Genomic DNA, 16,389 nt, shown 5'->3' with positions numbered 1-16,389 from the left:
CTTTACTTTGCTCTTTGATAAAAAACAATAAATTTAACTTGTAAGACACTTTATGTGCACCAGCATAGCATTTTGGTCTCATCTAGCATACTTTCTTGACAGGTCTGTCAATTTTTCAATTACTTGTACCACCATACGTTATCTGAAGATCAGTCAGTTCTAAAATAGGAAACATGGGCATGTCATGCTGTAGAACGCTTACAATCTTCTAGTTTCGATTCTAAACGGTGGCCTCATAATTCACATCAGTTTCCCAAGGCACATGGTGGATAATGAAGTGACATCATAATGTCTGCTACCAGAGGAATGAAATGTACCTTGTGCTTAATATTAAATGCTGACCTTCAAAGCATAAATAATAAGCATCTGAAAAAATATTTCATCTTATACTCAGTAAGCTATCTTATTTCACATATTCAACAATATCCAAGTACCAAGCAGTCTTGCTTTCCTGTTATTTCTGATTTATCAATATGATTTTATCAATATGATTTTTCATTTTCTATTTAACTGAAATAGGCACATCCTAAAACATTACTGAGTTAATTAAAGCGTAGGCAGAAATTCTCAAGTATCTTTATATAAAGTTAGTACTAGTTATCTCCAAAAATATCATTCGGTACCTGTATATTTTATAAAACCAAGGTTAAATAAATAACTGTTGAGTTTTGCTTAGTGTCGATGCAAATCAGGTCTGTGTAACTGCCTTCCATGAGAAAAACAAACAGGGGCTGGAGAGATGGCTCAGCCGTTAAAGGCTAGGCTCACAACCAAATATATAAGAGAAAAACAGACAGACAAGAACAACAAAACCCTTATGGATCAAGATATTAATTCTCAGTTCTTCCTGCTACCATGCCTTTGTTCTGCTAATCACATATTCGAATGTTCAGAAACCAGGAGTCCAATTAAATACTTGACATTGTGAGTGGCCTTGATCATGGTGCTTTATCACAGCAATAGAAATGTAACTAAGACAGCACATTTTGTTAGGTAGCACCAGATTTGTCAAGATGCTTTTCAAATGAGGCCTTCTTTATATATTCCTACTGTCTAAATGGTACAGTCAGCATACAATTGGAGTCTACTCAATGTTTTCTAAATTCTATGAAATGTAAATTACTACACCCTTTGAAAAGGCATAGTGTCATCCTTATTCAGCAGACATGCTTCCAGCAACCCTGATTTATAGTAACAACACTGACAAAGAAGGAAAGTCAAAATGTGGGAAGCAGTATGTGCCTAAACAGCCATCTATTTTAGATCGACTTATTTTACTTTTAGGTGTATGAGGGTTTGTCTGCAATTACATACGTGTACCACATCCATTTCTGTGCCTGTGGAATACAGAAGAAGGTGTGAATTTTCCTGAAACTGGAACTATAGAAGGTTCTCAACTACTATGTAGGTGCTAACAGAACTGGGTTCCTCTGTAAGAGCAACAAGTGCACTCAACCACAGAGTCATGTCTCCAGCCCCAATAGAGCCATTTAAAGTTCATATCCTTTGAGTCGTGGCAAACAAGCAAAGCCTTTATCATCTGCACAGTCTACTAAGTGTGCAGACTAATATGACTTTGTTAATAAACTATCTAATTTTATCTAGCAATCGTAATACTACTTTAACTCAAATACGAATGTAAAGGGGCTGTAGAAACCGTCAGTGGTTAGCACTAGCAGTTCTTCCATGGACTAGGATCCATTCTCCACCATCCTCACGGAGGCTCACAAACACCTGTAACTCCAGTTTTGGGGGATCCAGCTATTGCTGTCATTTGGTCTTTGTGGGCAATAGTCACACACGGGTGTGAACACACACACACACACACACACACACACACACACAGATTTATGTATCGATGTGGTAATAAGCCTGGGATGCCTAAGGTCTAGGAAGTGTCTATATATTTTGCTTTTTGTATTTAATAAGCCGAAACTATAGGAGAATGCTGAGTAAAATGTAAGTTTGCAATTTCCATTAAGTTACAAATGGTTTAGTGTATGTAACATGTAACAGAAATTACATGGACGTTCATCCATCAATATGACAGCAGTCTCTCTGGCTGACTTCCTAATCAGGAAGCATGCTTATAAGTCATGTCTCTTGTAGCTCTACCTCCTCTTAGGCAAATACATACTGCCTTGGCCTTTATTTTCATTGCGAAGATTTGTTCTTAAAAATTTGCCTTTTTTACATCTTAAATCACTTATACAACCATCAAAGCCTATCTATTATCTTATATGACTGCAGCTGTGACTTAGACACAGCAAAAGATCACAGAGAAGAGTAAAAGAATATCTAATCTGATTGCTGGGCTATAATACTGAAATTGCTATAGCATGATAGTATAAAAATAAATGTAATAGATTTTACCTTTAAAAAAATCATTCCAGCTTCATCCCATAAAGCTCTTATGGACTGTCTTTTGCAAGTGTGTATGTAACACTGCAGGCCAATTTTATCAGAACTTTACATACAGTTCAGGGTTAACCAACTCCTTCAGAAGACAGTTTGAGCATCATTAACAAATGAGTGCTTGTAAAGCTGCAAGGAAACCAGGCTTTGGCACACAATTTCTTTCCTACCAGATAGCAAGTGCAAGTCAGGCAATGCCTCGGATGCAAGGGTTTTCACTTTGCTGAGCTAAGACATCTGTTTGTTTCCCAGTGAAAGAAGACCCCTGCTACATGGGTCGTTTTCTTAGTGACAGTCCTGACAAGTTTGACATTTGTTTCATGAAGGATCCCTGAAGAAACCGTCAAGAAAACAGAACCTTTGGGGTACTGAAATGCATGCATGCGTGCTCTTAATGCTTAAGCTTGTTATTCAAACCTCAGAGAACATATTGATTCCAAGTGACCTCGTACTTCTTTTAATCAGATGTGGTATGCAGTCATGTGACAGTAACACCTATAACACCTAATGACTAAATGTGGATCAGGAGCCTCCTTATCTTATTTCTTTTACATTGACAGTATGACAAAGAGTAGAGTTGTTATTTCTAGGCTCACAAGGGACATGCAATAATGGTCTAATGCTCTAGGTGGCAGAAAATGAAGAGTTATTGGGAAAGAGAAATAAGAACAAACACTTGTCTTGTCAAATGGAATTCCTTACTACTGCATAGAAGTTGTAAGATTTCCTTTAAATGAAAAGTAGGTTGTGCCACTAATTTGGGACAAAGATTCCTTCTATTTCCCCTTACTGTCTAATGCTTTTTTTTTTTTTGATAATAGCTCAAATACTTGATAAACCTATCTGCTTTCTTTTCGTTTAAGCAGAAACAAACTCCATGCAATGGGAAATTATTTTAAAATTTGAACATTTCACTGCCCAAGTAGTTTGTGGACTTGATACAGTGTGCAAATAAAGACATCGGGCTATGATAAAGAACTGACAAATGGGACCTCATAAAACTACAAAGCTTCTGTAAGGCAAAAGACACTGTCAGTAGGACAAAAAGGCAACCAACAGATTGGGAAAAGATTTTTACTAATCCTATATCCCATAGAGGGCTAATATCTAATATATACAAAGAACTCAAGAAGTTAGACTCTAGAGAATCAAATAATCCTATTAAATATGGGGTACACAGGTAAACAGGTAATTCTCAATTGAGGAATTGCGAATGCCTAAGAAGCACCTAAAGAAATGTTCAACATCCTTAGTCATCAGGGAAGTCACAACAACTCTGAGATTCCACCTCACACTAGTGAGAATAGCTAAGATCAAAAACTCAGGTGACAGCAGATGCTGGTGAGGATGTGGAAAAAATAGGAACACTCCTCTAATGTTGGTGGGATTGTAAGCTAGTACTTCTACTCTGGGAAACAGTCTGGCAGTTCCTCAGAAAATTGGACACAAGTGCTAGCTGAGGACCTAGCTGTATCACTCCTGGGCATACACCCAAAAGATGCTCCAACATATATCAAGGGCATGTGCTATACTGTGTTCATAGCAGCCTTATTTACAATAGGCAGAAGCTGGAAAGAATCCAGATGTCCTTCAGCAGAGGAATGGATACAGAAAATATGGTACATTTACACAATGGAGTACTACTTAGCTATTAAAAACAATGACTTCATGAAATTCTTAGGCAAATGAATGGAACTAGAAAATATCATCCTGAGTGAGGTAACTCAAACACAAAAGAACACAATGGCATGCACTCCCTGATAAGTGGAAATTAGTCAAAAACCTTGGAATACCTAAGGAAAAATTCACAAATCATATGAAGTCCAAGAAGAAGGAAGACCAAAATGTGGATGCTTCAGTCCTTCTTAGAAGAGAGAACAAAATACTCATGGGGGGAAATACAGGCACAAAGAGTAGAGCAGGGACTGAAGAAAAGGCCATCCATAGACTGTCCACCTGGGGATCCATCCCATATGCTGCCACCAAATCCAGTTACTACTGCTGATGCCAAGAAGTGCTTGCTGACAAGAGCCAGATATGGGTGTCTCCTGAGAGGCTTTGCCAGAGTCCTACTGATACAGATGAGGATGCTTGCAGCTAACCATTGGACTGAACAAGGGGACCCCAATGGAGGATTTAGAGGAAAGATTGAAGGACCTGAAGGGTTTTACAACACCATAAGAAGAAAAACAATATCAACCAATCAAACCCCACCAGAGCTCCCATAGACTAAGCCAACAACCAATGAGTACACAGAGAGGGACCATGACTCCAGCCACATATGTGGCAGAGGATGGCATTATCCAGCATCAATGGGAGGAAAAGCCCTTGTTCCTGTGAAGGCTTGTTTACTCAATGTAGGGTAATGCCCGGGTGTTGAGGTTGAAGTGGGTGGATGGGAATAGGAACATCCTCATAGAAGCAGAGGAAGGGAGAATAGGTATGGGAGAGGAGGGGGAGAAAGGAGATAACATTTGAAATGTAAATATGTAAAATATCCAGGAAAAATTATTTAAAAAAGACATTAGGCATATCTTATAAACTGCCATGTTTTAAAAGATTTCTTTTAAAGTTAAGCTCATAAAAAGGCACACAGATTCCTTTTGTTCTTTACAAAGGTAAGTTTGAAGCAAAAAAACCCAGTAAATACCACATCAGCCACATGTTCAAGAGCAACATTACCTGTAACACTTAGCATCACTACACGAATGGATGCAGTGAGAAGGGTACGTGGCCTCTAGGCTGTAATCTTTCCTTGAGCTAATCATGGTATTCTATAAAAGAACTCAAAGGTAGTCCGCAAAAATGCCAAGGTCAGGGAAGACAAAAGTTGGAACTGTCACAAATTGGTGAAGGCTCAGGAAGCTTGATCGGTAAATGTAGCGTGGGACAGTGTACCATAAAACTATTGGGAAAACTGAAGACTCTGGTAATACACACAGGTGTATCAATAAAGTCATCTGGTGACACTTTCTAGTTCTGGTAATTATATAATGGTTATACAAGATGGAAACAGTACAGTCAAGTGGAGAGAGGGAGCTAGGAATTATCTATTGTGTTATCTGAAGCTTAAACTGTTTCAAAATAAAACCACTTAAATATTAAATAGATGGCCACTTGCTCCAAATTATAATATTTAATTGGTTTTTAAAATAAAAATAAAATACATAAAGCATATGGGAAAATATAAAACTAAACAAAACAAACAATGAAGACACCAATAACTCTGTAGTTAAAGAAACATTTCCTTCCTATGGCTTTATATAAAATTCCTTCACTAAGGGCCTCCATGGCTAAGTGATAATATTGTTTTATTTTATTGTCTGTGGGATTCTGAATTTTCTTACATTTCCACGGTGAGCATAGGCTATGTTATTAACTAGAAAACATGTCTTTTATTGAGTCCTTTTATAGTTTGACTGTACAAACTATTTGTATAAATAAGTGAGAAAAAAATGAGGATCTCTGTTTACATAGAGGGAAGCACGTTGCTCTTACTTTCTTGACCGTGCTATCCTCAGAGATGGTGCTTGATGTTCCTGTGGTTACACGAACTGGGGTTCAGATAGCCCGTAACTGGAAATATTTCTATTTTCTTTAAATTTTTAAACATAATAGTTTTTGACTAATAAGATAAGGATTAGTTATTGAAATAGGATTTAAATTTGTAATCACAAATATGTAGATGTTTTAATAATATTATTTAAAGCAGTAAGTGGAGTATCTTTTTAAGTCACTATTGTAAAAGTTTGCAGTCAGGTGGAAGGAGGAGAATTAGCCTCTCAGAAATGAGACTTCTTTCTGGTTGCTCAATATAGAGTGGTAAGGCTTGAAATATGCCCACAAGCAAAAACATATTCAGCAAGTTATATTCACGTATATTTACATATGTAAATGTGTGTGTGTGTGTGTGTGTGTGTAACAAGAATAATTAAAAGAAAACAAGGCTATTGAGAGTAGGGGGACATGGGAGGAGAGCTCAGAGGGGCTGGAGGATAGAAAGGGAGAAAGTAGTGCAATGCTATTTAATTAAAAACATATTTTTAAAAGTTGTGCAGTCATAGAAGAAGTGCAGAAAAGTAATACACCCAAACTGCTTCAAACTGCACCCAAACACCATTTTCATTTATTAATTTCAATTATTATTATTATGATTATTATTATGTTTGATATGGGGCACACATAAGTTTTAACTCTCAACAGTATTTAAGAGTAGGCTTTACTACAGACAACATGCTAATGCTGCACAATGAGGAAAAATTTATCCTAATAACTGGAAAAATACTGATGATAATGAAAACGTTTCAGGCAAAATGAGCACACTGCATGCTTCAGACTAAAATTAATTGGAGTTTTTAATGCTTCACAATTCCACTGTAATTCTTTGAATGGTGCATTTACTTCATAGTCATAAACACTTGGGTCATTAAGTAAAGTGTAAAACGTGTGTAATGTGCTACATTTAACAACCTCTGGCCCCTTTTCTGTACTTCTATATTCAGTTTTCCAATGCACTGAATAAGCAATTGAGGATTCTAATTACATTTCCTGACTTTGCATATTTGAGATTCTTATTTCACTCCATACAAAAGGCAATTAATCTACCATTTTACAACTGAATTTCAACTTTAGTGGGCCATCCTAGACACTGAAGTGAACTTACAAGAAATGCTTAATTAAATTTACTGTAAAAGTATATGGGTTTTTCTTATGACAGCGTTGCATACTTAATTAAAAATCCTAGGAATATAGAATAAAACTAAAGTAACACTGGATTTTTAGTAAAAATCAGCTCAACTATCCCTATCATTAAGTGAATGGAGGCTCATGATATCATTCAGCAGACAGACGAGGCAGAGCTCTTGTGTAGTAAGCAGGATCCCATGGGTTCCACCCCTAAGCATCTCAGAAACAGATGGCAGCATTTTACTTCTGCTTTTCATTTATTCAAAGAAAAGACAGTAAAAGCAATCTCTTTTTTCACTCAACCTCACAAAAGTATATCCTTTATTTTAGTAACAAGTCAGCTAGAAGAGAGAAGTAGGGCATAGGTGAGGACAAAAGAAAGTGGTATAAGTGAGGATGATCAAGTTACAGCAGATTCTTTATAAATGCTACGTTACATCCGCCCAAAGATATAAAACCACCGCAACTTCAATAGTATGGATTTATAGCACTTTAATTTTTTAGAAATTCATATGTGAGTGTTATTTTCACCTGTTCCTCTCACCCCTCCAAATATTCCCATGTTCTCCCTAACTCCAACTCAAATTCTTGCTGTCTTCTACAAAGTTACTATAATTATTAGTCACATGCCCTACAGAGAGAGAAAGAGAAGAGAGAGAAGCTGTAGACAGACAGACAGAAACACAGAGAGACGATTAGTCCATTTAGTAGCATTGCTCAGGTGAATGTATGCTTAGAGCTAATCCACTTCTGTATTTTAAATTCCTTTTATACTGTTATCTATGGAAGCCAGACAACTGTGAATATTTTGTGATAATTCTGATGTTACGGAGCAACCTAGCAAGTCATTAAATACTCAACAGCTATTTTTTTCAATTTTAAAATTTCTAATTAATCTCAATTCCAGAATTCCTTCAGTATACAGTGCCTTTATTAAAGTTTTAATTTACTCACTGCAAAACTACATCAGACTACAAGAGTTTTAAGATAACTGAATTACAACTCTGATGTGTATGGGGAACCTCTTTTACTTCTTGCATTTCTCCTTGGTTACAAGTCATTAAATCTAAAATGTTCCTAAGGTTGCCCATGACAAGAGTGTAACATCAACTTACTAGACTTAAACTGTCTAGGGACTTAAAATAAAACAGCTCTTTGGGCTGTCTTCCAAATATAAAGGATTTGAAACTCCTTTTTAAAAAAGAACAATGATAACTTCAAAGGGAAAACACCTCATAAGCCCCATGCCAACTGATGTATCATGTTAGCATCATCAGAAATCCATGCTGACATCTTCCAATGTCACATCCTGAGAGTGATGGTAACACAGGCCAGAGACTTCTGATTAACGCACAACTTGCCTAATCATGAGAACATGCTAGAAAAAATGCAAATGGAAGCTAGGAGGTGGTGGAGCATATCTTTAATCTCAGCACTTGGGAAACAGAAGAAGCAAGTGGGTATCTGTGAGTTCAAGGCCAGCCTGGTATTCAGGGTAAGTTCCAGAGCTACACAGAGAAATCCTGTCTTGAAAAACAAAAAACAAAGGAACAAAAAGCTGCATTGGAAAGACACTGTAAAAAATAACCAAGTGCCAATCATTACCAACAGAACAAAATTAACAACACCCAACTGATGAAACAAAGTGAGCCTTGACTTGTCCAGAGCACACACAAGGGGCAGCACTGGCAACATCTAGTAAATGCCAACATTTACTTCAGAGAACCGTCTAAGGTTTCTTTCTGCTTTATGACTGGTATCTCCTCTGTAAGATGTTAATAGGAAAAGGCACTGGGAAGGAGCATAAAAACTTTCTATACCCCTTGTACAACTCCTTTCTAATCTAAAGTCACCTTGACACAAACACTAAAGGCAAATGAACAGCAAACACTTCGAAGTAAAGATACTTTGTTCTTAAGTACAAAGTAATTACAGCCCAAATAAGACTCAGGCGCATTCCCTCTTGACACCCATGCCCACATGGGTGCGTCCTACTTTTTCCTTGACCCCCTCTCTTTATAATAACCTCTGTACTTAAAATGTCTTCACAAAACTCTTAAGTCTGCCTCAAAGACAATGCAGAAGTATTTGGTTATAAATACCAGAGCTTAGGTGTCTCCACATTATTGATAGCTCATTATAGACTCTACACTATAAATTGGTATTTACTACGTGCCAGAAAAGTTAAAGTTATTGAGAAATATTTCACCAATGAAACTCATATCATGTACTTTTTAGTTCTTATAGTTTAAGAACCATTACAACATGATTTAAATGTATTGTGAGAAATATAACTGTAAATACTGTAATGATTTGTAAATACAATCAGTTTTTATTTTCAACTATATTTTCTTTGGCTGGCAGAGATTCTCATTAATAATGACATTTTACTTTTGTATCTTGACTCGGGTATTTCAAAATGTCTACTATTCAGTGGAAACGAGACACTGTCATTTAAACACAGTAAGAAGCTCTGCATTATTTGAAAATGTCGGGAACCTACTTCTAAAGAACCATCTTCTGTTTTGTTCCTGTTGACCCATAGATAAGCTTCTGTTGATTAAACATGGTTCTTATATTGGAAGAATCTGGAACATATTTTGATCCTATGTCATCATGTAGGAAAGGTCTGCTTTTTAATGATTAGTATTGTACTAAGTTGGGCTATGGCATCAGACACTTTCCTCTCTCCAAAGTTAGGTTTCTTGCATCTTCAAGAGTCATTTCTCAATTTAACATCAACCGCTCTTTTATTAAGACTTAATACCCATCAAGGGTTAAACCTTTAGAAATAAACTTATTAGAATCCAAATTATAAAAACCATTTAAATGATCTGCCTAAACGCTCTCAAATAGACTTATTTCGACTTGAGTGCTATTTCCCCCAGAGTGAGCCCATTAATCTTCATTGTTTTATTAGAAATTAAAAGCTCATTAGATTTCTAAGTAACATATCTCCTATAGCATACTTTTTATAGAATAAAAAGAGAATATTTTGTTTGCTTCAAAAAATGTAAGTACTATGTAAAAATCATACGTAAAGAAAAATCTTCTATAGTGGCACTTTATTATCAGGAACCAACATATACTGTATGCATTATTTTCTGAATTTACAGATGATCTTTGCTATTGAGTAAAAATTAAATTTAAAACCATTTGCTTTCAGTTATTACTGTAATGAATTCATCTACTGGTATGTATTTAAATGATTCCCAAATGTAGGACAGTTGGCAAGATTCAAATCACTTATAAAGCTTACATGGCAATGCATCATTTAACCAAGTCTCTTTAAGCAGCTAATGATTCTACTGATATAATGTACTTCTCAATGTTTTACAATCTAGAATATAAGACTATGACAATATTATTCCATGTGATGAAAATTTCAAATATTCCATTTAAAAAGAAAGACATGTAAGCTAAGCATCCAGCTATCCTTGATCAAATCCAGTAACTACACGATAGTACTGCATTGCACTTTAAGAAAAAGGCCACTCCTATAGAGCCCCTACCACCAGAGGCTTATAGTCTGTTCAAACAGTGGATTATTCAAAGTACTAAGTTACTAAAATTATGCTCTGTAAAATACCAGAAAAATATAGGACCATGTAACTTTCAGGAGAAAATCCTAGGGGAAGTATTCTGTAGTAATTTAATGGATTTTCTCTACATCCAGGCATGTGAATACTTGGTCCCCAGTTGGTTATTTGGGACATGTGGCCTTGGGCTCTCAGCTGGTTCTCTAGTCACCATGCCTGCCTGTTCTTATGCTTCCCAGACATGATGATGAGGAACTCATACCTCTGGAACCATATTTCCCAAATAAGCCCTTACTAAGTTGCCTTGGTCATGGGTTTTGCCATACCGTAAATAGAGGTTAGTGATTCATTCTAGTAGGAGTTTGGATGAAGACAGTGGTGCTGAGAGCTATGGAAACTGCAGAGGCCCATCTCAAGTGGGTTTAGAGATTACAATCTTAGCCACTACCTTGGGGACCATTCTAGTGATATTTTGGTCAAAAGGTAGCTGCTCTCGGATCTTGTTCTAAAATCTTGCTTGAGGCTAAGTTTAAAGGTAGTGGACTAATTTCTTTGGCAGAAAGATTTCAAGACAGATTGACATTGATTCTGTCACATGGTTATTAATTATCACTCTTATGCAGGTCTATACTGAAAAAGAGCAACTGGGGCAAAGAGAAGTAAAAAATACAGTCTGAAGAGAAAAGGAGTGCCACAGCCAAGGTTTACCCTGAAAGAGATAAGGACCTTAAGGTTTATAGCTAAACCCTTGACAACTACGCTTTCTGAATATTTCTTATGAAAACTTTGATAAACATCTTAATCATCTTTGTAGTTTTTCCAACAATAGTGGTCTTCCTTTTTAGCAGCAATATATTCTAATATAGTGATATGACACACAGGACTGGGCCTTATGTGTACTATGTTATCTCCTCCCATGAATAGTTTAAGACATACTCAATGGCACACTAAGAATAACAATAACAAACGAAACATTGTGACAACATACTAAAATGGAAGTTAGGTGAATGTGGCCTTTTTATTTCTCTTAAGACTGTTCCTGATTCCCCTCATTTCCTCATGGTGACGTGAAACAGTTCAATGTCTGTGTGATGAGTAAACGGAAGTAATAACACAGACTATCTTTCAAGCAGTTTGTATTGTATAAGGCTATAATTGAAAAGCTACGTAACACTTGAACACAAGCTCCCATGCCATCGGGACCATAGATCTGCTAACTATGAGGGATGCTAATGAATGGGCGATCTACATAGCATGGATACAGTGGACAAAGAAATCATTCACATTCTAGGAAGGAAAGAGTAGGCTAGTAAATCTGCATTTATTATTCAGAACAGTATGAAGCAGAAAACTGAGGGATTATTTATTTCTGGAACTTTCCATTTTATATTTTTAGACACTGGGTGACTGAAAGCAAAAAAAGTAATATTGAGAACAAAGGGAGGTCTACAGTTTTTGGCAACAGTTAGGATTTGCTGTGGCACAGCTCTTAAATCTCGAGAGAACATACAATAGGAGAAGCTGAGGATACCCTGGAAAATGGTGCAAGGACCAGCTCTGAGTAAAATGACATTCTGTTATTATCTTGGGAACACTGCTCCTAGGCCTAAAATAAGCTCATATAAGGATGAGTAGGGCTATGGAGTTCTCAACAGCAACAAACAAAAGGTTGTTTTCTAAGGACGGAAGCAGAGGTATTACTTTAAGAAGACTCCTAAGTCTACAGAAGTAGGTCCATGCAGGATTTTGGGAAAGGTAAAAGTTCACACTTAAGAGTCTTAAAAAAAAAAAAAAGATGCAATATACAACCAAACTAATGTACAGTTTTGATGCAATGCTATAAGTAAGAAATAGATAAGATTGTGAAATATATTTATGTATTTATATATCATACACACATGTATTTATATATAATTATGTATTCATGTAGGAAGTTGTGAAATATTTATATATTTATGTATTTATGTATGAGAGACAGGTAATATATACAGAGAATTGTTTGACTTCTCTGCTCTATTTGCCTTTCAAAATAGAAAAATATGTATTTGAATGTCTGTACATTTTAAACTTTCACTATTGCTTGACTATTGCTTGACCTGTCTTGTTAGCATAAAGTATTTTTTAAAAATTCAAGCAGAAATACAACTAAGCAAGTGCAATCATTTTAATCTCTGGTCCAATTTGTCTCCTTTCAGTTTAGGCAGCCTGATCACTGGTAGGATTCGGATATAAGTCAACTTCATAAATAGTTTTTGATATATGTCTCATACACACAACATCACAATAAATATTTAATAAGAGGCTGATTTCGCCAAGGCTGTATAGATTGCTGACAATATGCTTGTTTTCAACATAAAAGCTTACAGCTAAATTCAAGGTGGCAATAAATGGAGAGCTGTTACTTAATCTTATTTTGAAGACAAATAAGGAATAAGATGTTATAATTATTAGCAAAATCCACCCATATTTGTATATATAGAACAGTCAAGATTCGTTTGTATTTCTGATTACAAAAATAATGTAATTTATTAAAGACCTTAAATTAGTAATATAAGGAAAATCAATAGTGGATAAAATTACATTCAAAATCTTTTATACTTTATATTAGCATTTTGTTAAGTATTTTGCTGAATTTTATGACCTGATTAGAGAGGGAATAGCACCTTCCTCTGTGCATTATGAAGAAAAGCAAACTGTTATCTAACAAAAGCACTAGACACATGACAAATCCAAAGTCAGAGAAGATAGACTACAACAGACATTCCACAGATGTCTCTTCAAGATAACACTTTCCTAATGGGAGTTTACTGACTTAAAAAACTAGATGGTATCTCATGTAATGACCATATGGTCCATTCTGTTAACTCCAGAAAAAAAGCAAGCCAGTCCCACAAGATACAGCTGATTTCCCCAAGGCCCTGTAGCTAATTAATAGCAGAGCTTGAATCAGAGCTCATGGGTCCTGAATTACAGTCTCGAACTGTATGCCCGGTTACATTAACACAGAAATGATACCATTTCAAAGCTTAGGATGACAAATAGCACATACAAAGGAGTTTGTGCATGCCTGTGTCTACAGCTCAAATGCTATTATACTGAGTATCTGCAGGCATGGGCTCTGGAGTCAGATAACCCTATGTGAATCCTGCTTTAGTACCTAAGTGTTGGTATGACCTCAGAAAGAGCAAGGGGAATCCCAGATTCAATTTCTTTAGCTGTAATATAAGACCAAAAACAAAGAGGAAAAACTGAACATCAAAGAACGACTTTGGGGTTAATCTAACTATTAAAAAAAGTACATGTGCATTCTATTGTTGAAAAAAAAACCAGAAAATGTTTGGAAGATAGCAAATACTCACAATCATGTAGTCTATCATCACACAGTTAAAAAATTCCAAAATTTTTAATGGAAATAAGAACTCAGATGCACAAGGTAGAAGATAAGTGATCTCTGTTCTATAACCAGAGTGAAAATGATTTCTACTTCCTATTTTAAACAATCTTATTTCTTTTATACAAATAATTCAGAATTATGGAACTTACGTAATTGCTTCATATTTGTTTATTAAGCAACAAAATGCATTTATCACTCACCAGGCCTGCTTAAATGATAGGGAAAAAGAGTAGTGCACAACAACATATTTTTCAATTCCAATGGGGGAAAACTGTCAGACCATATAAATAAAAAGATCATTTTATAATATTTTGATATAGTTGGGAGAGAAAATGAAATGAAAGAAACTGGTTACATACTTATCTTAGGTTGTTAGTCAGGAAAGCCTTCCATGACAGAGGAGGCCTGAATGACACGGAGGAGCTGATCATGAGAAGGGGCAATGTAGGAACAGGGAAGAGAGGCTAGAGAGCCAATGCCCCAGTATGCTCAGTATGCATGAGCATCAGAAAGAACGAAATGTTAAGCTAGCTGAACGAGCCACTATGCTACTTGGGCTTGTCTGAGAAGCTATGGAGTGGTTAAGAATTTCAGCTTTCATAGACACAGTTGAACAAGTGTCTTTGTGGCTGAAGGATCTTTTGGGTACATGCACAGAAGTGGTATAGCTGGGTCCCGAGGTTGAACTATTCCCAGTTTTCTGAAAAACCACCAAATTGATTTCCAAAGTGCCTGCCCAAGTTTGTACTCCTACCGGCCATGAAGGAGCGTTCTCCGTGCTCCTCATCCTCACCAGCATGTGCTATCTCTTGAGTTTTTGATCTTAGCCAATCTGTCCAGTGTTAAGATGGAATCTTAATTTTATTAAGACTAGGGGCTTTCAACATTTCTTTAAGTACTCCCCTGCCATTGAGATTTCTCTATTGAGAATTCTGTTCAGTTCTGTACCCCATTTCTTAAAATCGCGTTATTTCAGTTAATGGTATCTAACTTCTTGAGTTGTTTTATAAATTTTGGATATTAGCCCTCTGTCAGATGTACGGTTGAGGAAGACATTTGCTCAAGTATATTCATAGCATTTTTACTCACGATAGCCAGAAACTGGAAACAACCAAAATGTCCCTCAACTGAAGAATAGATAAAGAAAATGTGGTGCATCCACAATGGAATTCTATTGAGCTATGAAAACCAAAGACACCATGAATTTTTCAGGCATATGGATGGAACTAGAAAATATCGTCCTGAGTGAGGTAACCCACGTTCAAAAGGACAGGCATGGTTGTACTCACTTATAAGTAGATATTAACCATAAAATACAGGTACCATGTTACACTGCACAGACCCAAGGAAGCTGAACAAGAAGGCAGGCCCAAGCGAGGATGTTTGAACCTCACTCAGAAGGGGGAATAAAGTAGTCACAGGAGGCAGAGGCAGGGAGGAAACTGGGTAGAAGAGGGGAATATAAAGTGAATAAATAAAAAATAAAACAAGAAAAAGAAAGAAAGGAAGGAAGGAAGGAAGGAAGGAAGGAAGGAAGGAAGGAAGGAAGAATTAACCTTCCTGAGCTGATTTTGACTTTAAACACATTCTCTCTGTAGTCTGAAGAAAGAATGGGAAAAAAATTAAACAGGCTATAAACAAAGATGTAAGGATCAATATTGTCTGGGTTTGGTGGCTGCATGTATATGGGCTGGATCCCCAGGCGGGGCAGGCTCTGAATGGCCATTCCTTCAGTCTCTGCTCCAAACTTTGTCTCCATGTCTCCTCCTACAAACAATGATACCAACCAACCAGAGCTCGCAGGGACTAAACCACTCCCCAAAGAGTACGCATTGACAAACCCATGGCTCCAGCTGCATATGTAGCAGAGGATGGCCGTGTTGGGCACCAATGGGCAGAGAAGCCCTTGGTCCTACCAAGGCTTGAACCCCTAGTGTAGGGATATGTCAGGGTGGGGAGGCAGGATGTGGGGGTGGTTGGACAGGGGGAACACCCTCATAGAAGAAGGGGAGGAGGATGGGATAGAGGGCTTATGGAAGGAAAACTGGGAAAGAGTAACATTTGAAATGTAAATAAAAAGTGTCCAATTAAAAAAAAAGAAAAAAAGAAAAAATAAAGATGTAAGGAAACAGGCTCTAGCAACAAATCAGAATGTTGGTAAGAAGGAGTACTGCATACAAGACAGAAAAAACATCCACGTGCTTTGGGCAAGTAGAGAGAAAAACAAATGGGAATAATTAGGAATGATTTCTCTCTTTCTTCATTTTCCTTCCTTTCTCTCCTGTCCTATCTCCCAGCCTCCCTCAACCCCCATTTTGAGACAGTGTCTCACTTTGTAGCCCTGGTGAACATAGA

At 36.7% G+C, this 16,389-nt stretch overlaps 1 protein-coding gene across 23 annotated transcripts in view; it reads right to left on the bottom strand.

The window, feature by feature from the left end:
- The window catches only part of Phf14 (PHD finger protein 14), a 183,226-nt gene that overhangs the window by 497 nt on the left and 166,340 nt on the right, over positions 1-16,389 (bottom strand).

This window comes from Rattus norvegicus, chromosome 4 (genome assembly GCF_021556685.1).
Source record: "Rattus norvegicus strain SHRSP/BbbUtx chromosome 4, alternate assembly SHRSP_T2T, whole genome shotgun sequence".
In the NCBI taxonomy this organism is placed as follows: Eukaryota; Metazoa; Chordata; class Mammalia; order Rodentia; family Muridae; genus Rattus; species Rattus norvegicus.
Note: the sequence above shows the minus strand (reverse complement) of the source record. Positions and strands in the feature narration are given on the sequence as shown.